This window comes from Symphalangus syndactylus, chromosome 13 (assembly GCF_028878055.3).
Source record: "Symphalangus syndactylus isolate Jambi chromosome 13, NHGRI_mSymSyn1-v2.1_pri, whole genome shotgun sequence".
NCBI lineage: Eukaryota > Metazoa > Chordata > Mammalia > Primates > Hylobatidae > Symphalangus > Symphalangus syndactylus.
Genome location: NC_072435.2, coordinates 19,828,478 through 19,854,717, shown reverse-complemented (window position 1 = coordinate 19,854,717; position 26,240 = coordinate 19,828,478).

Here is a 26,240-nt window from a genome sequence, read left to right as displayed (position 1 = left end):
TTTTGATAATTGACATTATTCAGCAAATTTTTCTAATACATGAAGTATGTCAAATGATGAGTTCAGTATAACATTTTTATCTGCATTGCTTTGTTACTTTTGTGCATTACTATTAAATGCATTGTTATGTGTTGCTGTAAGTTGTATTATTGCATATTAAAATCATTCTTAGATAAAATAAAAATCAACAAGGTCATTTGCACAGCTCGAGAAAATGTTTTTATCATACAGAGATTACGCATTTTTCTTTTAGCACTTTTTTTTTGCATGAAATCAATTATTTCAGGTTTTTTTAAAAAAAAAACAGCTTCCAGGTAAAGTAAATATTTTCACTTTTAGCTACACATGGATATCCTCCATTATTTATGTTGTCATATACTTATCTTAGTAAAAGGTTTGACTAAAAATAACTGCTTATCCAAAGTGTACTTATGTTAAGTGTAGATATATTTTGAGTAAATAAAAAGCAGGTATTTTTTTCAGAGATAATCTTAAAAATGCTTTTTCATGAATCTGGAAGTTAAATAGCTGGAAATGAAATCCAGAAGTAAATGATACCACTTGTAAACATACCTCTGACATTAGGAGTATACAGGAAATTATGACAAGTGTCTGTTATCATAGATAAGTAAGGGTATCCCATGGGTAACTAAAAATGAGCATATTTAATGGGAGCCAAGTTTCGTATTTTTAAAAGACATGGAGAAATTTATTTCATAAGAAAAATCTGTTTAAAATGGAAAATCTTTGTAAAAAAACTACTCTTTTTAAAATCCTTTGCTAATGGCCTTCTTGAACTTTATCTTAATGTATATAAGAATTCTTCAAAAATCACATTATATAATTAATTAAGGATTTTAGAGAAAATTAGAAAGATACTGCAATATGTCAACAATGTTTAAAACTGATGTTAAATAAGTCTGGGCGCAGTGCCTCACTCCTGTAATCCCAGCACTTTTGTAGGCGGGTCACCTGAGGTCAGGAGTTCAAGACCAGCTTGGCCAACATGGTGATACCCCAACTCCACTAAAAATATGCAAATTACCTGTGTGTGGTGGTGGATACCTCTAGTTACAACTACTCTGGGAGGCTGAGGCAGGAGAATTGCTTGAACCTGGGAGGTGGAGGTTACAGTGAGCCGAGATCACGCCACTGCACTCCAGCCTGAGAGACAGAGCAAGACTGTTAAAAAAAAAAAAAAGAAAAAAATATCGCTGCTAAATACGTTTCTGGCTATTACTAATTTCTATTTGTGATGGTCTAGTTTGTGCTTTTCTTTTTTAATAAAGACTTGTTTTTTAAAAGAAAGCACAGTGATCTGGATGATGTCTTATGGTAAAGCCTTGGGGTAAACTCCAAAGGGTAAGTATTAGCAGTGTCGATGCCACCTCATTACAGTAACCACAATACCACATTTAAAGTGAAAAAAAAATCAGACTTTTGTGAAGTGTCTTGCAAATTCAAATCCTTTCTATGATGGCAAATAAAACAGGAATTTGGAGCACCAAACTTGCCCCTTCCTCTGCAATAAACTAAACACAAAAGTTTCAAACATGTTTTAGAATGAATTCCTAATTTTATACATCAAATGACCACCCTCTCATCACATTGAATACCTATGGTAAGAAATTAGAATTCTCTCTCTCGTCCTTCCTTGTTAGTGTAGGGTAGAAGGGATTTTTTTTTCTCATCCATCACTAGGTTCATGGCTGAAGCACCTATAACAAAAGACAGTTTAACAACAGAAAAGCGTACATATTTATTTAATGTAAATTTTATGTGACATGTGGACCTTCAGAAATGAAGACCCAAAGAAATGGCGAAATCTATGTATATTTATGCTTAGGTTGGATGGGGAGTAGACAGTCATGAGGAAGCATGATTGAACAGAGGGAGTATGATCTAATGGTAATAAGCTGGGGGAACTTAGCAAGGCCTGTTTGTTCATATTACTTTCTGTGTCCCAGTGTGACATTCCTTGTCTCCAGATATGAGGCACATGAGGCTCTTATCACATACTTCAGAGGAAGATCAGATTTTTTTTTTTTTTTTTGAGACAGTGTCTCCTCTGTCGCCCAGGCTGGAGGGCAGTGGCGTGATCTCCGCTCACTGCAAGCTGCACCTCCCGGGTTCACACCGTTTTCCTGCCTCAGCCTCCCGAGTAGCTGGGACTACAGGCACTGCCACCACACCCGGATAATTTTTTGTATTTTTAGTAGAGACGAGGTTTCACCGTGTTAGCCAGGATGGTCTCGATCTCCTGACCTCGTGATCCACCCACCTCGGCCTCCCAAAGTGCTGGGATTACAGGCGTGAGCCACCGCACCCAGGTGAAGATCAGATTCTTTTACAGCTTGCTTCAGAGAAGAAGGATTGGAGAAGGTCAGAGACCTTTGTCCTTTGTGATTTTCTCAAATGTGAAGGTGCCATCTTCTGGGGTAGCACGTTCTGAACCCAATGCTCTGGGGTAGCGTGTTTTTATTTGTAGAATATCAAGAGAATGGTGTTGCATCTTTCAGAAAACCCAGTCTAGAAAATCTTAGGAATGAAATGTACAACCTAATTTTATACATTTTTCTAATTTCTATTTATGGTTAATATTTGAAGAAACATTCCCTCATGCATATATAGTTTTAGTTTAATGTAAGTGGATAAGATACATAATAGTGCTGGTTGCAAAGATTTTGTGTTCCAGAAGAGTTCAATAATATTTTCCTTAAAGGTTGGCTTGTAAGAAGAAAATTTATTTCCAACATTTTAATCTTTGACTCTGCATTAGCCATTTTCAAGTAGATAAATTAATTTTTTTCACTTGAGTTATTTACTGAAAATTCGTGAACTTAATTGCTGAAAAGCTTCAGCTTTTGCTGTTTTTTTTTTTCGCTAATCAGTGATTCAGTGATTACTATTTCTTTTCTATTTTCTTTATATGTACTGTAATTTCTCAATGGCATTCAAAAAACCCTGGAAAGCACATTGAAAGTGGAATTATTTGAGCTGGACATATACTTGTGCATTAAAAAATTCTCCAAATATGTCTTTAAAACTTAATTAAAAATGTCAACTTAGAAACTTAATGTGCCTGGGTCTTAGTCCAGAGGACAGTGGTATCAGCTCAAACAGGAAGATAATGGAAGGGGATTTGAACTTTATGATAAGGACTCCTGATCAGTTTAAGAAAGACAATGACAGGATCAGAATATACGTTACTGCCTGCTGTGTATATGCAGCAATAGCGGTTATACCTGGTTCTTTGTCTCCAAATCAGAGCACAGGCCCAACAAGAACAATCCTCGGTCCACTTATGAGGGAGTCTTATCCACTCAGTTGGAGGGATCGTTTCCCTGCATATTGCTGCAAACTTCCTGTCACTGCACCAGAGGTTTAGAATTAGCATTCATGACCTTCAAACAGCTTAATTTCCCCAGAGTCATTGAACACAGCTAGTTGGCCCTACTAGGCTGAAAGCCATATGGCATCAATTGTAAATGTTTTGCTACCATTTCCCAACATAACCACCTGCCTGATTTACTGTTTGCTGGATGCTCACCTTGAATGTGAATATGTCCACATAATTTTTTTCTTTAAATTAAGAAATGTAGTTTAAAATTATGATTCATTTTATCCTATTAAGATGTTGAAGGGGGATGCTGAAGAAGATTCACATTGTCAGTTTTGTATAAATCCACTTGTTGGAGAAAAGTGTTGAAATGAAATTAACAAAACCATCATATAAATATAAACGTGTAGATTGTTAAAATTACAGTTTTAGGAAATTTGCAACATAAAGTACAAGGTAAATAAATATCTCATTTTGAACTCACATATTTAGTACAAAATATTGCCCAAAATCCATCCTAGGGCTTGGGGATATTTAGAAAAGAGAAGACCCCCAGAGCTATAAATCATTAAAAAACCAGATAGCTTAACTTCAAAATGCATTTTATTTTTCTTAATCTTGGGTTTCAAGATAAAACCTTGAAGAAAACTGTAGAAGCCTTTACTCTTAGCCATAAAATAGACTCCATTTCCCCCCCTTTCCTACCATGTATACTCCCTTCACATTTATCTAATTGTATGCTGTCGTCTATATGCCTTCTTAGAAGTTGCAGGGGCTAATCTTGAGTCTGACAAAGGAAGCTTGGAGACTCAGCTGCAAAATTCCCAAGATTACTGCAAGGTGGCTGGCTAGTAAACAACCCCGCCATTGTTGAGATGCTGCCAGCTCGTGATTCAGGAGGACTGAGACACAAAATAGCCACCAGAGCAAAACACACAGACACTGTACTCAGCACAATTCTTGCGCGCCTTCCTTATCAATTTTTCCACACTTAAACCCCTACCCTCACCCCCAAAATTGAAGTGGTTGGTTTGGATGGGAATCCGGCCACATCCACTTTACTAGTTTTGTTTAGTAAAATCCCTTTCTTTCTACCAGACCTCACTCTTGTGAATTGGACTCTGCAAGTGGTAAGCATTCAGATCTGTATTCAGTTACAACGAAGTGATCTCTCTGCAATGGATACAGAAAAGATAGGTTCAAGGGGAAATATAGGGGAAGAGGGAGCGGGAACTTAAATATTGGGGATAAATGAATTTGGGATAATTAAAAGCAGACATAGAGAAAATTCTGAAGGGACACTGGTAATAGTGTATATGGAGACATTGTGCTCCTCAATGGAAATGTTGAGGGTACAATATTGTTTCCATGCATCTCCCTTTCAGCAATTCAGCCCAGTGACTTGATGCAATGACATCACCCGTTCTCTTCTGAGGAAACAGTTTTAGACATTCAAAGCCCAGTTGTTCAATGTAGCCGAGATTCTTTAATTTCTATTTCAGCTAATTAGTAGCAATACAAACTCTTGCCAAACAAGAAATGTGAATTCTTAAAGATTAAATTTTATTTTATCTCTATCTAGAGGTAGGAAACCAATCTTTTGGGAGGCACAAATTAGGATGACAGCCAAAATTCATTTATTCATTCCAAAATAAAGCCTTTATGTGTAGCGAATTATTTTTCATAATTCTAGAAAGTGGCATGTTCCAGCAATTATAATTATAAAGTGTACTGTTTTTGGAGGGTAAAATAGTAAGTCACATCATTAAGGTCAAAATGATGTTTAAAGGAAAACTATAACTATGCCTTTAGTATATTAAAATTAGATAATATTTTGTACATCTGTCCCTGCAAAATAAAACACTTTTTATATGTTTTCTTTGGCTCACACACAACTAAATTTGATGAGATAAAATATACAAATATTTGACAGGGTCAATTTCCTTTTCAAGTTGGATTTTAATTAATTCAATAAGCATGTATTGATGACCTACTGTATGCAATACATTTGGCTATATTTAGCATATCTGATTTTGCTCTATCATCATGGATCGTGATGTTTGTGACGGGGGATGTTTGCGACTGGAAGCTTTTTTTTCCCATTAGCCAAATAAATAAGTAGGTAAATGCTTAAATATTTTTTTAAAAATCCACGTGGTGTTATTTTGAGAGGTATAGAATTTATCTAAGCTCCAGTTCCTTCCATTGGAAAAATGAGTATTTAAATGAGGTAATATGTATAAAGGCAATGGCGGCTGGGCACGGTGGCTTGTGCGTGTAATCCCCGCAATTTGGGAGGCCCAGGTGGGACGATCGCTTTAGCCCGGGAGTTCAAGATCAGCCTGGGCAACAGGGAAAGACCCAGTTTCTACAAAATATTTTTAAAGTTAGCTGGGTGCAGTGGCACGTGCCTGTAGTCCCAGCTACTTGGGAGGCTGTGGCAGAAGGATTGCTTAAGCCTGGGAGGTTAAGGTTGCAGTGAGCTGTGATCGCACTACTGCACTCCAATCTGAACCACAGAGTGAGACCCTGTCTCTAAAAATAAATACAGAAATAAAGACATACATACATACATACATAAAAAATAAGGCAAAGAGTAGGCCCTCAATAACATGAGCTAATATCAATCTGCATTTCCATAAATTGGTATCATTCTATGTATCCATAGCCTCCAAACCTGTTATAGTCCAGTCTTTGGCTCCTTTTCCTGTGGCTTTAAAAATTTATATTAGATAAGGAAAAGAATCACACTATATACTTACCCTTAACTGTTTTATAGTTATTTTCAGATTTACATTTCCTGTGGTTACCAAATTACAAATGGCTACATGTAAAAACATACCTTTCTGGACAGTTTAGTTTCTCAAAGTTCAGAGCAACTCATATGCACTTACATGTAAAAATTATATAAAATATGCATATGTTAACTTCTCATATATACTTAAAAGATACCTAACAAAATGGAGAGTTCGCAATGGTGTTACACACATATTTGAAGTTGCAAATAGAAAAAAACAGATATCCAGAAATCAGGCTGAGTTTATACCCTAGAGATATTTGCAATTCCTCCATAATAAAGTGACAGAATTTGTGACTTTGAAGCTAAAAATTATGCATAACTGCATTTTACACCATTTTAGCCATCAACAACTTATATTAACAACTAAATTAAGTTATACATCAAGCCAGAAAAGATCGCAAATTTCTTATGTTCTAGTATTGGAAGAAGAAAGGCATTTTTAGTTTAAAATTAAGTATGTGACACAAAATGGTCAGATGGTGCACACAATCCATTTGTTGCAGGGCTTCTAGTTCTTTCCATGCATTGGAAGAAAACCAGGTGACAAGTTAGGCAGCAGTTTTTATGTAGGACATTTCCAAATTGCATATAATCAGAGAATAAGGATCTAGAAGGTAACTTCCAACTAAAACAAGCCATTCTGACTCAAAGTCACAAGAATTCAGTCTTAATAATCACAAATGCTTTCTGTTCTCAAGCTTAAAAATCTATTCTCTATTTTCTTTGGACTCACAGTGTCTTAGAATTTTTGCACACATAGTCTTACATTTTCCTCTTCACAGAATGGGATTGGCAGAAAAAATGAGAGAACTTTTTGCAGTTAGTGATTTTTTCCAAGATCACAGAGCTAGTCATTACACCATGTGATTCACATAAAACATGAGAATAGCCAGTATGGGGTACCTAGAAATGAGGAGCATTGCAATTATAATACAAACAAAAATTATACCCCATTTTACTAGTTTGAATCATTACCACAATAAACATGGATTCATAAGTTAGGCTGTGATAGAACCAAAAGAAGACATTTATGTGATTTTTTTTTAATGGCATGCATCTGCTCAGGACAGGCTGTACTTTTTAGAGGAACAACTTTATCCTTCAGTAAAAAATTCTGAAGAAGTGTGATATCAAAGCTCAATTAAACTTGATATTTAAAGTCTTTATACCAAAATAATGAATCTATTCATGAACAATACAAGAATGAGATTTGGCAGGAAAGCTATGTCAGTATATCTCATGTCAGTGCCTAGCTAGGATGCTAATTCACAAGAAAAAATATTGTCATTCTCCAATGTCGGACAGTTATTTGAAGCCTGTCTGCTTTTTTTGGTAGAGATACTTTAAATAAGGAACCTGGGGAAAGAGTTACAGATATCTACTGGCATGAAGAGGAAGACCGTTTACTGAATATAATTGAATGGATATTTTTATGAGTATTGGTATTATTTCAATTTTCAATTAAAAAAATAAACTGGTATATGCAAAATCTTCATGCTCTGGGCCATATTGAAAGATAGTAAATAATTGAAATAAAATGCCGAGATATTGGTGGGGACCCGTCTGCACCTACTAGGGTCTTGATGTTACCTGAGCCCCCTTAGGTATTTTAAATATGTGCCAGAAGACAGTGCTTCTCAGGACATGATTTTTCTATTCCTAAAAATAAGTTACAGGAAAAATAGACAAATGAAGACTAAATGTTTCAAGAGGGAACCCATATAATGGGTTAAATGAGGCATAGGATAGCAGTGTGTGAGGCATTTTGTATTAGAGCTCATTTAAAATACCATCGGTTACATGAGGTTTCAGAAAAACAGAAAACAGCCTGTGTTCTGCATAAACAACTGTATGCAATGTATTGTAAAATGGGTATGAGGAATTAAGGAAAGAATGCCTTTTCTTCTGGTGTTCATCTTCCTCCTGGTTCCTAGCCAACTACAACAATTTGTTTTATAATCTTGCTTATGGCACCTTCCATGGCAACAGGTGTTTACTCATTTTGACAAATGCCACTTTATTAACAATCGTGATGTATGCAAAGAGGACTAACAATCCCTCTAGTTATGCAAAGGACAGGCACAGTACCCGCTGGGGATCAGAGCCTACCAACTTTGTGACAGCTCACAGTATATTTTCACTATTGAAGCCAATGGAGTATATATTGAATATACACGTTGTTCAAGGATTGGTCCTGCTTTATGCTTGAGGCTTATTTTATTTTCAATGTGTCCTGATTTATTAAACTAGTTTTATGATGGGCACACCTAAAGAGCATCTGCCTCCTATAGAAGAAATGGCCATGTTATAGTGACAAACTTGGCAATGTAGAAATAAACTTAGAAATGTAGGCAAATATGAGATGATACCTGAACATCATCTCAGCCACACCACAGTTATTGAGATATTGTTTTCTAAGGGTAAGGTCCAAACACTTTATCATATTTTTATATCTTGCATGTAGTAGATAATTTATATACATACCAATCACACACACACACACACACACACACAGACGCTCAATGTCATAGCAATCTAATTAGAAATAAAAGCTTCTAAATTTCAAATAATGTGGAGCAAAACTATAAAATATTGTCTTAAGTTTTACAAATTTTTTAAAAAGATGATTCACAGAATTATGGAGGATATTGATCCAATTGAATAAAACATAAAGCCCTGAATACTTCTCCACTCTTCCATTTTTATAGAAACTAAGAAGCAATTTAAAGATTTCTTTTTTAATGTGAAGAAAAATGTTTTGTTAGATTTTCTGCTAAATGCCATTTAAATAATCAATTTGCCAACATTTAGGGAAATTGAATATGCCACTTCCCTAAAAAGCTTGTCATTTCTCTTTAGGGTAACGTGTAACAGATGCATAGGAAAATTCAGGGATGTGCTTTGAAATACTATTAGTAGATAGCAAATGGGGGATAGATGGATAAAAATTTATTCTATATATTACTGGGCAATAGTTACAGGGAATAATGTATCTCTCTATATACATGGGTCTCAAAATTGGCCTCAAAAATGATACTGAGTTAAAAAACACTAAGTGAAACATGGTGAATATCACATTTCCCTGTGTAAATATAAAAATAGAAAAAATATAACAATCATTGTTGATATATATTTAGGAAAGAAAGGATTAATTGTTTAATATTGAGAGTAGATTAGACACACACATATATTAAGTATATAAGAATTAGCCTTTGGATTTGTTAATTTTTTGTTTTAATCTGCTGTATCTCTATTTACTATTTCATTCATTATTATTTTTGGTTTTTATAATTGCATTTCTTCTGCTTGGGTTTCTTATGTTTTCCCTAATATCTTAAGTTAACTGTTGAATTTATCTGTTTTCAGACTTTATTGCTTTCTTGTATGTTTTAAATATGCTTTCCTATTTCCAAATCTACAAATTTTTCAAAAAAAATTGTTTTTTTCTGACTTTGAACTTCGTTGTGCTTAGAGAAGTATATCTGTCTGATAATTCCTTGGAATTGGCTGATATGTGCATTATGTCTTCCCCACGTGGTTCGGTTTTCTCTGAAGCTCCGTGCGTACCTGAGAACACTGTGTATTCCTTCGTATGATGGGTTTGCTGACTTCTTCATATGTTTTGAGGAAATTTATTAGAGGCATCGAAGTTGAAATGAGTGTATAATTATCATTGTTTTATGATGTTTTCCATTCTATGTGATGCTTTGTGCCTTAAAGACTTCACTCTATAATATTAATATAGATACACCAGCTTTCCTTTGACTAATATTTAAGCTGCCTAATTTCTTATCCATTGTGTATAAGTTTTCCCATGTTTTTATTTTCATGTGTGATTCTTCGATAGTATAATCCTGGATCTTATCTTTTATTGAATTTAACCTTTAACTAGAAAGTTAATTTATTTACATTTATTAGGATTGTGGTTATATTTGGATTCATTACCATCCTATTTCTTTTTATGTATATTCCTATTTTGCTTCATCGCTTTTACTTTTTATCACTTTTTCTGCATCCTTTACATGAAGTTTTTATTTAAATTCTATTTCCCTCTTTATTCTTTTAATAGCTACCATGAAATTTTAACAGATTTATTTAAAGTCTACATTAATCATTTTCTCTATTCCTTCTTTATATAACATAGGGAGCTTCGAATTATAAAAATCAAATCACCTGCTATTTAGTCTTACTTATTGTCCCACATTTTAATTATATCCTTTCTTTATTCCCAAATTTCATATTTTTGTTATTTCACATACACTCTGTGGTTTATCTACATGCTTTCCACGTTCTTCACTCAACATTTCTTCTTGTATCTCCAGCTTTCCTTTTGTGGTTATTTTCCATCTTGTTGACATATCATCAAAAGTTTGTTGAAGTGTGAATCTATTCACTTTTAGGTTTCCTAAAGGGAGTTTTAGTTTTTCTTTTAGGTTTACTTACATCTTACTTTTGAATTATTTCAAACATGACAAAATATGTGAGAGGAGTACAAATATTAATACTTCCTATATACCTTGCCCCCACATCCTTTACTTGTTTATGTTTTACTGAATGCACTTTATCATTCTCTCTCTCTTCATCCTCAGTGTTCATTTTATTACCATGTTGACAGGAAGAGTTGTTCTTGATATTAAGTAAGGATTTTAAATCAGCTTATTATCACTGCAAATTTCCAAAAGACAGAAAGAAGGGTAACAGTGTGAATCTCTCTATGGCTTCTAGTAAAAATGGAAATATTGCTTAGATTGGAGGAAGGTCATAGAGCACTCTCAGAAGAAATATGATCGTATTGCCATCATAGAAGCAATACATTTGTCTTTTGTCTCCTTATTTGTTTATATTTTTTCAACTATTTAAATCAAACAATTTGAGGTGAAAGTGCACCACCACTCTCACCTACCAATAACAAGATAGAACACTGGAAATATTATTTCCCAAACATGAGTTTTCATTTTGATGATAGTCAGCTACTAATCTAGATGCTTGATATAAGAGACATTATCTAAGCTCTACCATACCTGTATCAGTAGAATTACTTCCCTATTATACGTGAAGATATACAGGCATACCTTGGAGATATTGCAGATTCAGTTCCAGACCACTGCAGTAAAGCAAACATTGCAATAAAATGAGTCATATAAATTTGTTGCTTTTCCAATGCATAAAAAAGTCATGTTTACATTACAATATAAGCAGCTGAGTGTGCAATAGAAGTATGTCTAAAAAACAATGCACATACTTTAATTTTAAAATACTTTATTGCTAAAATGCTAAGGATTATCTGTTCCTTGATCAAGTTGTGATTTTTCACAGGTAAAGGGTTTGGTCCCAGTGTTGGTGGCAGCTGACCAATCAGGGTGGTGGTTTCTTAAGGTTAATGTGGCTGTGGCAATTTCTTCTAACAAGGCAGCAATGAAGTTTGCCACATTGGTTGATTTTTCCTTTCGTGAAAGATTTTTTTTTTTTTTGTAGCATGTGATGCTGTTTGATAACTTTTTCCCCACAGTAGAACTTCTTTCAAACCCAAATTCTGCCACTGCTTTATCAATTCAGTTTCTGTAATATTCTAAATTCTTTGTTGTTATTTCAGAAATGTTCACAGCATCATTACCAGGAGTAGATTCTATCTCATGGAACAACTTTCTTTGCTCATCTGTAAGAAACAACTCCTAATGCATTAAAATTGTATCTTGAAACTGCAGCAACTCAGTCACATCTTCAGGCTCCACTTCTAATTCTAGTTGTCTTGCTGTTTCCACCACATCCGCATTTACTTCCACTGAAGAGTTAAACCCCTCAAAGTCATCTGTGAGAGTTGGACTCAACTTCTTCTAAACTCCTGTTATTGTTGATATTTTGGACTCCTCCCAGGAATCACAAATGTCCTTAGTGTCATCTAGAGTGGTGAATCCTTTCCAGAAGATTTTCAATTTATTTTACCCAGATTCATCAAGGGAGTCATTATGGCAGCAATAATCTTACTATGTTTAGTTCTTATGTAATAAAACTTGAAAGTTGAAATTACTCCTTGATTCAGAGGCTACAGAATGGATGTTGTGTTAACGAGCTTAAAAACACGAATATCCTTGTTCATCTCCATCAGAACTCTTGGGTGTTCAGGTACATTGTCAATGAACAGCAATATTTTGAAAGGACTCTTTTTTTTCTGAGCAGTAGGTCTCAAGAGCAGGATAAAAATATCCAGTAGACCATACTGTTAACAGATATGCTGTCATTCAGACTTTGCTCCATTTATAGAGTACAGGGACAGTAGATTTAGCACAATTTTTACTATTTTCAGAATCGTTAATCAGTATTGGCTTCAACTTCAATTTACCAGCTGCATTAGCCCCTACCAAGAGTGTCACCCTGTGCACTGAAGCTTTAAAGCCAGGCATTGACTTATTTTCTAGCCATGAACGTCCTAGACCCCATCTTCTTTCAATATAAGTCTGTTTCATCTACACTGAAAATCTCTTGTTTAGTGTAACAACCTTCATCTATTATCTTAGCTAGATTTTCCAGATTATGTGCTAAAGCTTCTACATCAGCACATGCTACTACTTCACCTTGCACTTTTTCTTTTATTTTGGGATGGCTTCTTTCCTTAAAAATTATCAACCAACTTCTTCTAGCTTCCAACTTTTCTACTTCATTTCTCTCAGCCTGAAGATAATTGAAAATAATTTGGGCCTTGTTGTAGTTGGTTTGGTTTTCTATCCAGACTAATAAAACGTTCTTCATATCAGCAACAAGTCTGTTTTACATTCTTTGTCGTTCATTTGTTCACTGTAGTAGCACTTTCAATTACCTTCAAGAACTTTTCCTTTGTGTTCCTAAGTTGGCTGTTTGTTATAAGAGACCTAGCTTTTAGCCTCTCTCAGCTTTCAACATGCTTTCTTCATTAAGTTTAATCATTTCCAGCTTTTGACTTAAAGTGAGAGATGTATGATGCTTTTCTTCTCACTTGAACACTTACAGGCCATTGTAGGGTTATTACTTGGCCTAATTTTAATATTGTTGTGTCTCAGGGAATAGTGAGGCTTGAGGAGAAGAAGAGAGATGGAAGAACAGCTAGTTGCTGAAGAAGTGGGAACACACATGATATTAATTAAGTTCACTATCTTATATGTGCAGAGTGTATGGTGTCCCACAAACAATTACAATAGTGACATAAAAGATCATTGATCACAGATAACCATAACTAATATAATGACAATGAAAAAACCTGAAATATTGTGAGAGGTACTGAACTGTGACCCAGAAACCAAAAGTGAGCACATATTGTTGGAAAAAATGGTGTGGATAGAATTGCTCAAGGCAGGCTGGTCAAAACCTTCAATTTGTAAAATCACAACATCTACAAGAAAAGTGCAATGAAACAAAGTACGCTTGCCATTGCTCCAGGTTACAGAGAGAAAAAGTGGAAGAGATTAGATTCAAATCAAATCTCTGTGATGCCAAAATCCATGATCTTAATCATTAAATACATTGCTTCCAATTTTATGTCTAGATAATATATATTTCATAGGTTTTATATAAAAATCTATTGTTTAACATCATCTCATTAGTAATATATATATAATATTCAGAAAGTTTAAACAATGGTTACTTAAATGAACTACTGCTTTATTAAGCAAGATACAAATCTTAATCTGTAATATATATTTAGAAGTAGGATTTATAACATTAAAATAAGCCATGATGGTTTTTCCAAAATAATGAGAAAATGACCCCTTAAATCAATTATACTTTAAAAAGAAAGATGCCTGTTTTGTCTGTCTTTATGAAGGAGATGAAATTTGGCAAGGCAAAAACTTTAGGTTGTTAAAAGAAGCAAGTTAACTCATGTTTATGTTTTATAACTTATTTTATTTTTTAAAACAACCTTGAGTTGAGTTTTCTTTGTATTTATTTTGTACTATTTTAAGATGTATAGGTCATTTGCAAGTAGTTAGTTGCTGAATTTTCGGTGCAATCCAAATACTTAGTTTAGTATTACCTGTGGTTTACCTGCTAATTTAAACAGATGACTATAACATGCAAATTAAGATTATAACCACGCATTTTCAACTGCAAACTATATGGAAAGAGTATTCGATATGAAAAAGACAAAATAAAAATTACATAGTTTCTATTTTCTTTGCAGTTTAAAAATGAATTGGAAAATGAATTAGTAATAATGTTTAAAATGCATTTAATTGTGTTTTTTAATGTTGCATGGCATAAAATTTTGATAGCTCGGTTAGAAATGTATGTCTGAACTAGATTTCACAGAAACTGTTTTCCTCTTTGTATTGGTGAAATACTAACTGCTGTGTCTTGATATGACCACTTGATGGAACTCTTTCATTTTGCTTTCAGCATTCTCTAAGCAGTGACAAACTTACCTTTCTGGGCAGGTATAAAAGTATATATATGTATGTGTGTGTGTATATATGCATGTGTATGTATGTGTGTGTGTATATATATGTATATATATGTGTGTGCCTATATATATGTATATATATGTGTGTATATATGTGTATATATATGTATGCTTAAAGGAATTCGTTATTTGGCATATTTAGTATTCTCTACCTTTTTTATGTATGTCAATTTTATTTATTTCTATGGAGAACCACAGTGTTAGTAAGTCGATCTGTAGAAAAAAAAATACTACTTCTTAAATAAACTCTTGTTCTCATTTCCCTCCAAGAATTTTTGGCAGAAAATTAATTTTAAATAATTCTTAATATTTAAATATAATAATATCCAAAATGTTATTTTCTTTATAATCAAACTGAAACTCTATTTCTGGGATGCCTTCAAAATTAATAGTCAGAAGCATTCACAAGGTCTTGGGAATTAGAGGGTGTTAGGTAGTTGTGGGAACTTCCTAACAATTATCCTTATTAAGAAAGATAGCTTGAGAAGGGGAGAGATTGATTTTGAAGTGAAGCTTTCAATAAAGTCATATAGAACAATTAGGAAAAACTAGAAGTGAAGGACGGGGTGAAAATCACCTTCTCTTCTTTGAAAACATTGACGCTATAGGTCATCCAAGAGCTGTGGATTAGGTATCAATCATCTATTTGTGACCTTTCATTTAAACTTTCTGAAGTTTTGCATAAAATAGGGATAATCGTAAATCTCTCACGAGGCTCAGATACAATAAAACTCACTATAGTAACACATTTGTAAACTCTAAAAACATCGTGGAACTAGTAGTTGTTGGAATGATCACATTGTTGTAAAGAAAGCCCACATTAAGCATGTCAGCATATCTCGGAGAAAAAGGCCGTCTTCGGTAACTCTACCTTACAAAATATTTTCCATGCTCTGTAGTGTCTGGCTCCTAGTCACAAGAATCTCAAGGAAGTAAGGCCTCTTTTTTGTTTGCCATTTATTCTAAGTGATCTCTGCCACTTCAGTGGCATCTAGTCCTATGCTAATGGTGGCCAAATCATTTTTCCAGTCCAGAATCTCTACATGAACTCCACCATCCTATTAGACACTTTCTCCCCAATATTCTGAAAACTTAAATTTCTCTTTGCTTAAACCAAACTCACTGTGTTTATTCTGCAAAACTGTTGCATACACTTGGCTGACAGAGTTTTTGGTTTTTAAATTGATGACTGTGATTAATTTCTCTTTTGGCTCCCCAGTACCCAGCCTACAGTAGTCAGTCACTGATTAACCATTGAATGAATGAAGTATTTTGAAGCTCAAGACATAGATTTGACCGAATGGTGATAATTTCAAACATTAATTTGTTTTATTGTGACTCTGTTAGAGATTGGCTTATACAATATTACTTTCCTACTGATTCTTGTTTTTATCTATTTTTGGTCTACACAAGGCATTGAAAATATAAGGCACTGAATGTGCCCTCATTTTCAGAGTTTAAAAGAAATTTCATTGCTGCACTAATGATAAAAATTTAATCAACTCTTTTTTAGGAATAAGTTATAAAATACTATTCATGCTTTTTCTCAATATACACTTTTTCTTCTTCAATTACTGGAGTGAGGAAACTCACTTAAGAGGAATGTCTTTCAATAAGAGCAGCTGTAAGGAAAAAGCATATTTTCACTGCCAAGAAAAACTATCAGATAAAATACATTCATTGTACAAAAGAATTATGAACGATTTCTGTAGACATGCAATATGGTATGTACTATTGAATGTGTTGAGGATAAAGTAATAAACAAAAGTACATGTTCTTACATTCTTTGAGCTTGTGTGGGAAACCCAATATAAACAAATGTGCTATTTATATTTTGGTTTAACTTACTTTATTTCAGGTTGCAACAGAACTATACAAAATGTGAAGTAGGGAAGGTGATGAAGTAACACAGGCTGCTATTTTCTAATGGGTTGTCAGAGAAGATCTGTCTAAGGGGAGACTTTATATAGATATCTGAGTGAAATGATGGGCCAAGTCATTTGGGGAAGACATTTTGGATTGCCTCGAGAGGTCTCAAGAACCTTCCAGGGCTCTCCAGAACCCCTCTTCAGGGATCTCTGAAAAGATACTGATTACAGAGATGTCTGAGGACTGAGCTGGGACAATCCAACATTTGTAGTACTGATGCAAAGAAAGCCCACCAAAAGAGATTTAGATCATTTCTACAGTTCTATAAAAATATTTTTATGACTCCTAATTTTCATTTAGTTAGCGTATTTTTTCTTCTTCATGTCACCTTTACCCTTTTGTTGACTGTAAAGAAATCCATACACTTACGCAATGTATTCTGTGACAGCATAAGCTGTTTTCAATGATGGGAGCATCAATTTATAGGTAAGTATAACTCAATTAAAGCACATAAGTTCAGGTACTAAAATCAATACAAAGGGCATATTCTGCTACCTCCCAGTCGCCCGCCCCCGGTTTACATATGCTTAACATTTCTGGTGGACAGAATCTTGCTGCTTGTGTGGGATTCTTGACATCACAATATTCATCGTAGAGTAGGCATGCAATGCTTTTAATTTAAATCAATAAGTTAATCTCAAGGGGCAGGGAAGTGAGCAAAAGGGGGCTTATGACCCTTTTTCCTAAAGAGCAACCAATGGTCAGCCATCATTGATTGCTACACAAGGCCACTCCTGAGATCCCAGTTCTAATATCATAAATAATCAAGTACATGAAAATAATAGAAAGTGAAACCCATGCTTTCCTGACAACAGTGTCTTGCTTCTGGAGATAAAACTAATGATTTTCCCAGAAAATTTTTAAGCAACATTTGGAGGAAAAGCTAAAGAGAGATTTGAATATTATTCCTTTAGGACAGGATTGCCTGGTAACTTACAGGGCACCTATTTAAATGTGAACTTCAGATAAGCCTCTAAGTATTTAAGATGTTCTTATACTAAAAAGTTATTTGTTTTTTACATGAAATTGAAATATAAGTAGAAATCCTCTATTTATATTTGCTAAATCTGACAATCCTATGTTAGGAATACTTTAGACAGATTAGGGTAAGATACATTTTCTGGAAACATCAAGCAACCTATTTTTGTTCGTCCATCAATCAAAGCCAAGGAGCCAATAGGATAGATTAGTATGGCTAAATGTCTTAGGCTATTGGCAAAAAGTGTGGGTGTAGTATTTTTCAAGACAAAATAAAAGAAAGGAAGTTAGCTTTTAGATGTATGAAATGTTCTTTCTTAGCTATGATCTTATTAAAAATATACTGAGATGAGAAAATCAATCCTTTCTCAGATGAGAAGAAATCCAAACATAAGCACAATAAAACGTGTGAAAGCAATAAAATACATGCTATAGAATTCAACCATATTCAAATATATACTGATAGAGCAAATATGAGAGAGGATAATAGTACATGAAGCTAAACTAGGCCCTCTTCCATGAAAAATCATAGGCTCAAATTGTCTGTGGAGGGGCTAGGCCATTCATAATGACAAAAGATGAAGACAATAATAAGAGTTATATAACATTTTTAGTAGTTATATTAAGCTTCTAAGTGAGGTTAAAAAGTAACAGAAATATTCCCAACCGTGTGATAAAAACATTAAAAAATTACTACAATTGACAGAACTCCAGGATCATAAGAGACTTGTTAGATTCTAAAGGAAGTTGCTAATGAATAAGGAAAGCTGTTAAACAGGCATTGAAAATCTCCAAAGAACTAGGGCATGCATTAAAGAAATCTTCAGGAAAATGCAATATAGTAAAATTCAGAAAAAAATGTTTAACTGTGGTGTGGTATAAAACTCCAGTGGTGTGAATTTCAGAATCAAGAATAGACCTGAGAAGGAAGAGGAAGAGGAGTAGGAGGGGGACCTTTCTACCAAAGATCATTATCTGTCAAAACCATGAAGTCTCTTAATAAAATAAGCTACTGACTAGATTTTAAATTTGCATTGGAAATGCCATGACGATTAAAAATTTTTACATAAAAAAAGGCCTTGGTTATTTGAATGTGTTCTCTAACTCTGGTTGTGTGCTTGGAATTAAAGCCCTATCACTGGCGTTCCAACTCTGCTGTGATCCTATTTTGGGGGCTAGTTCCTGGCAATGATGCTATGAGCATATTTGCCAAATTGTCTAAAGACCACTTTTCTTGTTATGCAAATATCAGTTTAGTCATCCAACTTGTGTATACAGTTCTGGAACAAGAAGCATCTGGAAAAAAAAGAACATATTATGACACTTAGCTAAAAGTGGGGGATGGGGATATTCTTTGGAGGAAAAGAATTCTATCAAGGACCTAATATATTTAATTCTGTTCGTTAAAAACAAATTTCCAATGGTTTCAAACCAGAAATTAATTAAAATAAAAATGGGAGTTAACATGAAATATTAACAAAACTTTATCATTCCTATTTGTTTTTGTTAACTGTGATTAATAAGTGTTCAGAAAAAACATGGCATTATATTAATGTCTCCTAAATATTTGAAAATCTATAATTTAGCACTTCTTACATTTCTTTATTATTATTATTATACTTTAAGTTCTAGGGTACATGTGCACAATGTGCAGGTTTGTATACATGTGCCATGTTGGTGTGCTGCACCCATTAACTCCTCATTTACGTTAGGTATTTCTCCTAATGCTATCCCTCCGCCAACCCCCCACCCCATGACAGGCTGTGGTGTGTGATATTCCCAACCCAGTGTTCAAATGTTCTCATTGTTCAATTCCCACCTGTGAGTGAGAACATGCAGTGTTTGGTTTTCTGTCCTTGCGATAGTTTGCTCAGAATGATGGTTTCCAGCTTCATCCATGTCCCTACAAAGGACATGAACTCATCCTTTTTACAGCTGCATAGTATTCCATGGTGTATATGTGCCACATTTTCTTAATCTAATCTATCATTGATGGACACTTGGGTTGATTGCAAGTCTTTGCTATTGTGAATAGTGCCACAATAAACATATGTGTGCATGTCTTTATAGCAGCATGATTTGTAATCCTTTGTGTATATACCCAGTAATGGAATTGCTGGGTCAAATGGTATTTCTAGTTTGAGATCCTTGAGGAATCACCACACTGTCTTCCACAATGGTTGAACTACTTTACAGTCCCACCAACAGTGTAAAAGCCTTCCTATTTCTCCACATCCTCTCCAGCACCTATTGTTTCCTGACTTTTTAATGATCGCCATTCTAACTGGTGTGAGATGGCATCTCATTGTGGTTTTGATTTGCATTTCTCTGATGACCAGTGATGATGAGCCTTTTTTCATGTGTGTGTTGGCTGAATAAAGGTCTTCTTTTGAAAAGTGTCTGTTCATATCCTTTGCCCATGTTTTGATGGGGCTGTTCGATTTTTTCTTGTAAATTTGTTAAAGTCTTCGTTGATTCTGGATATTAGCCCTTTGTCAGATGAGTAGATTGCAAAAATTTCCTCCCATTCTGTAGGTTGCCTGTTCACTCTGATGGTAGTTTCTTTTGCTGTGCAGAAGCTCTTTAGTTTAATTAGATCCCATTTGTCTATCTTGGCTTTTGTTGCCACTGCTTTTGGTGTTTTAGTCATGAAGTCCTTGCCCATGCCTATGTCCTGAATGGTATTGCCTAGGTTTTCTTCTGGGTTTTCATGGTTTTACATATCACATTTAAGTCTTTAATCCATCTTGAATTAATTTTTGTATAAGATGTAAGGAAGGGATCCAGTTTCAGCTTTCTACATATGGCTAGCCAGTTTTCCCAGCACCATTTATTAAATAGGAAATCATTTCCCCATTTCTTGTTTTAGTCAGGTTTGTCAAAGATCAGACGGTTTTAGATGTGTGGTGGTATTTCTGAGGCCTCTGTTCTATTCCATTCGTCTATGTTTCTGTTTTGGTACCAGTACCATGCTGTTTTGGTTACTGTAGCCTTGTAGTATAGTTGGAAGTCGGGTAGCATGATTCCTCCAGCTTTGTTGTTTTTGCTTAGGATTGGCTTGGCAATACAGGCTCTTTTTTGGTTCCATATGAACTTTAAAGTAGTTTGTTTCCAATTCTGTGAAGAAAGTAATTGGTAGCTTGATGGGGATGGCATTGAATCTATAAATTACCTTGAGGAGTATGGCCATTTTCACAATAGTGATTCTTCCTATCCATGAGCATGGAATGTTCTTCCATTTGTTTGTATCCTCTTTTATTTCATTGAGCAGTGGTTTGTAGTTCTCCTTGAAGAGGTCCTTCACATCCCTTGTGAATTGGATTCTTAGGTATTTTATTCTCTTTGTAGCAATTGTGAATGGGAGTTCACTCATGATTTAGCTCTCTGTCTGTTACTGGTGTATAGGAATGCTTGTGATTTTTGCAGATTGATTTTGTATCCTGAGACTTTGCTGAAGTTACTTATCAGATTAAGGAGATTTTGGGCTGAGATGATGGGGTTTTCTAAATATAAATCATGTCGTCTGCAAACAGGGACAATTTGACTTTCTCTTTTCCTAATTGAATATTTATTTCTCTTTATTTCTTTATTTCTTTCTCTTGCCGATTGCCCTGGCCAGAACTTCCAGCACTATGTTGAATAGGAGTGGTGAGAGAGGGCATCCCTGTCTTGTGCCAGTTTTCGAAGGGAATGCTTCCAGTTTTTGCATATTCAGTAAGATATTGGCTGTGCGTCTGTCATAAATAGCTCTTATTATTTTGAGATACGTCCCATCAATACCAAATTTATTGAGAGTTTTTAGCACGAAGCGCTGTTGAATTTTGTCAATGGCCTTTTCTAAATCTATTGAGATAATCATGTGGTTTTTGTCTTTGGTTCTGTTTATCTGATGGATTATATCTATTGATTTGCGTATGTTAAACCAGCATTGCATCCCAGGGATGAAGCCAACTTGATCTTGGTGGATAAGCTTTTTGATGTGCTGCTGGATTCGGTTTGCCAGTATTTTATTGAGGATTTTCGCATCGATGTTCATCAGGGATATTGGTCTAAAATTCTCTTTTTTTGTTGTGTCTCTGACAGGCTTTGGTATCAGGATGAAGCTGGCCTCATTAAATGAGTTAAGGAGGATTCCCTCTTTTCCTATTGTTTGGAATAGTTTCAGAAGGAATGGTACCACTTCCTCTTTGTACCTCTAGTAGAATTCAGCTGTGAATCCTGGACTTTTTTTGGTTGGTAGCTATTAATTATTGCCTCAATTTCAGAGTCTGTTGTTGGTCTATTCAGGGGTTCAGCATCTTTCTGGTTTAGTCTTGGGAGGGTGTATGTGTCCAGGAATTTATCCATTTCTTCTAGATTTTCTAATTTATTTGCATAGAGGCATTTATATTATTCTCTGAGGGTAGTTTGTATTTCTGTGGGATCGGTGGTGATATCCCCTTTATAATTTTTTATTGAGTCTATTTGATTCTTCTCTCTTTTCTTCTTTATTAGTCTTGCTAGTGGTCTATCAGTTTTGTTGATCTTTTCAGAAAACCAGCTCCTGGATTCATTGATTTTTTGAAAGGTGTTTTGTGTCTCTATTTCCTTCAGTTCTGCTCTGATCTTAGTTATTTCCTGACTTCTGCTAGCTTTGGGATGTGTTTGCTCTTGCTTCTCTAGTTCTTTTAATAGTGATATTAGGGTGTCGATTTTGGATCTTTGCTGCTTTCTCTTGTGGGCATTTAGTGCTATAAATTTCCCTCTACACACTGCTTTGTATGTGTGCCAGAGATTCTGGTATGTTGTGTCTTTGTTCTCATTGGTTTCAAAGAACATCTTTATTTCTACCTTCATTTCGTTATGTACCCAGTAGTCATTCAGGAGCAGGTTGTTCAGTTTCTATGTAGTTGTGCAGTTTTGAGTGAGTTTCTTAATCCTGAGTTCTAATTTGATTGCATTGTGGTCTGAGAGATAGTTTGTTGTGATTTGTGTTCTTTTACATTTGCTGAGGAGAAGCACTTCTTACATTTCTGATGTGAAAACTGTTTAAACACTATGGCATCCTAGTTTAATAATTACATATTGAGTGGTCCAAACAGACCATAAATTTTTCCGAAAGCAATATTCATATCACACACATTGAAGTTATTTTCGACTGGATATTATACGATGCTGCTTATTTAGGCAAGATAGGGTTTTCTTTTAATATTGCAATGTGTGATGTACTAAAGAACGTTTATGTTGAAGCTTTAAAAAGACACAAATAAGAGAAACCCAAACACATTCTGACTGGCTTTAAAAGTAAGAATAAATAGTCCTTCCAAAGCATCATAAAATGGATATAACAGCAAAAAAAAAAAAAAAATGGGTAGAAATGTTATCGTTGTTTATTCTTTGTTTCCTCAAGGGGAAAAAATAGCACTTTTATCATGGTTGGGACATAACTTCTAAAGAAAAACAAGTTTAGAGCTTTCTATGTATTTTCTATTTCTTTCTTTAGACAATATTACCACGTGGTCTGGTCTAATGCAGCTGTGACACATACACACACACACACATCACCGACCAGGATAGGCTGTGCTATTGCTTTTGCTTCTTAGTGTGAATATTGAAAGGCCACAGGGTCACCTTCAGCTCTTTGGACACTGGCTTCCTGTACGTCCTGCTGTCTTTCCTGCTTGAATGCACAAGCCTTATTGCACCGAGTATGTTTTGCAGAAATGTACCTTGATATGCCACATAATTCCCATACACATTTGCGGGCCTGCACTCATTATCTATTGAAAACAATCTGACCGAAAAGTGACAGTCTAGATTGCGATTTTCATTTGATCTTACAAATTATTTCCAAGGGCCACGGTGTTGGCACATTTGTAACTCCTGTGTCTCCTTCACCCTCTACAACAGACTTAGCCCCACCTTTTCATGGAAAAGCACAAGACCCTCAAATCATTGTGTTGTCCTAACGGCTTTCAAAGAATTACTTCCTTCGAAGTTATTTTCCTCTTTTTTTAACTTACATTTCTAAAGCTAGAGTCAGGATAGTTGATTCTGGTGCTGAAAAAAAATCAGTTAATAACGATTTTTATAAACTTCTACACATTTCTTTTGTGTAGGGTTGGTGTCGTGGAATATTGTGCATTTGGAGGTTAGAAAGAAACTGGTTCACTTTTTTTTTTTGAGGCAGGATTTCACTCTGTTGCCCAGGCTGGAGTGCAGTGGTGCGATCTCGGCTCACTGCAACCACCGCCTCCCGGGTTCAAGTGATTCTCCTGCCTCAGCCTCCCAAGTAGCTGGGATTACAGGCACCCGCCACCACGCCCAGTTAATTTTTGTATTTTTAGTAGAAATGGGGTTTCACCATGTTGGCCAGGCTGGTCTCCAACTCCTGACCTCAGGTGATCTGCCTGCCTCGGCCTCCCAAAGTGCTGGTATTACAGGTGAGAGCCAACACGCCTGGCTGGTTCACATTTTAAATATGTTACTTTTTAACCAAATGATTTGGGGCAAGTTTCTCCTGTTTTTCTTTTTTTTTTGAAATAGAGTTTCATTCTTGTTGCCCAGGGTGGAGTTCAATGGCACGATCTCAGCTCACCACAACCTCCGCCTCCCAGGTTCAAGCGATTCTCCTGCCTCAGCTTCCCTAGTAGCTGGGATTACAGGCATGCGCCACCATGCCCAGCTAATTTCATGTTTTTAGTAGAGACGGGGTTTCTCCATGTTGGTGAGGCTGGTCTCAAACTCCCGACGTCAGGTGATCCGCCCGCCTTGGCCTCCCAAAGTGCTGGGATTACAGGCATGAGCCACTGCGCCCGGCCATTTCTCCCCTTTTTCACATGTGTTTTCTCAGCTATAAAATATTATTTATCCCTGTAGATCTCTATTCACCTCGAAAGTCAAGATAAAACTTTCCATTTGCTTCCCAGTATATATTTGGACATTTTGCCATACTGAACTTACCCATGCCTGTTTTTCAGTGTGTTCATTTGTATTACTTTGGAGAAGCTATTATCTTGCCATCCTCTTTGTTGTCTTCAGATTTCTACTCCCTATTTTTCATTGAGATTTTCTTCTGCCCTCAGGTAGTACATGCTTATCCATCTCCATTGTATATCAATAGGCCTTTGAAAATAATCCTAGCTGTAAATCCTGACTATTAAATAATTCAGAATTATTTCCTCATCTGCATCATCCTGATATATATTCCTATGTTGCCCACACTGTGTTCAGTGGTAGAAACACATGCTAAATTATGCATGTACATTTTCTTTTTTCTTTTTTTTTTTAGACAGAGTATCACTCTGTTGCCCAGGCTGGAGTGCACTGGCATGATCTTGGCTCACTGCAACCTCTGCCTCCTGGCTTCAAGCGATTCTGCTGCGTCAGCCTCCCAAGTAGCTGGGATTACAGGTGTCCACCACCATGCCTGGCCAATTTTTGTATTTTTACTAGAGACGGGGTTTCATTTGTGGGCTGGGCTGATCTCAAATTCTTGACCTCGTTATCTGCCCTCCTCGGACTCCCAAAGTGCTGGGATTCGCATGTTCATTTTCCAGTCACTATTTATGCATTCTTCAATCATACTGCTTTTCTCAGCATATACATACATAAAATGTTTTCTGTGCATGAAGCCTTATTCTAGGCACTGGGTATAGACTAAAAACAAAAAAAATAGGATAATCTATTCCCCTGCCCCCTTGAAACTCACAGTCAAACAGGAGAAAAATATATGAAACAAAAGAATAAAGTACATAATTTTGTCATTTGAATAAACACAAAGATAGAGTGATATTATAGAACAAAATCCTTAACTACTTTTGGAAAATGAGTAAGAGGTTTTAAAGAAATGCCATTTAAACAGATACTTTAAAAATAAAGAAAGATTCACCGAATGACAGGGATCAAGGAGGAACTATGAATAAGTAAAATTAACCTAGAGAGGAACTTAAGGAAGAAACGTAGATCAGAATGTGCAGAGCTTTGAAACAGTCATTTTAAGAATGTTCTTACCTTATCTGAAGGGTACTGGGAAGATACCGAAAAGTTTCAGCAGAAGGGTAACTTGACCTCAATTGTATTTTTAAAGAAATCATTCTAGTTTCTGTTTGTGGAGCAAGAAAAAAGAAAGATTGTTTGGGAAAGAACAGGAAGTGGGGGAAAATCATGAGTAGAATTCTACAAGCAGGTTTTGCAAATATATGTCTAGAGCTAGAAGAAATATCTGGTACAGATATAAATTTGGGTCCCTTCAGTCTATCATTATTAAAGGAAAGAATGGGAGTAGGTGAGATTCCATTGAGTGTATATTGCAAGAAGAGTGGGGAAAAGTGTGGGGAAAACACTTTAAAAATAAGTAGAAAAGTAAGACCTGGTAACGAACAATCTAGAAGCAAGAATTATAGAGGTGTGAGGAACATCCTCAGAATGAGGTTGCATTGTATGATGGGTGCTGTGATCACAGCCCTCTTTAAGGGTGGCCTCAACTGCCTGCAACCAATGACTGATCAACAGACGGATATGAAGGCACAGTCTACCCGTTCCAACTAGAACTTGGCCTTTATGCAACTCTGAAGTGTTATTTTAACACCAGTGTCCCCATAGGCTGAAGCTGCATCCAGCCCACTTTCTCTCTTTGTCCTACCATGCTTCTCTCTACTTTCCTAGGTATTGATCCCAAGAGAATTCCATAAAAGACATCCTTCTTGTTAGTATCAATCTGACATTCTCCTTCCCTGGGAACACAACTGGTAGCACATGGAAAACTGCGTGTGTGTGTGTGT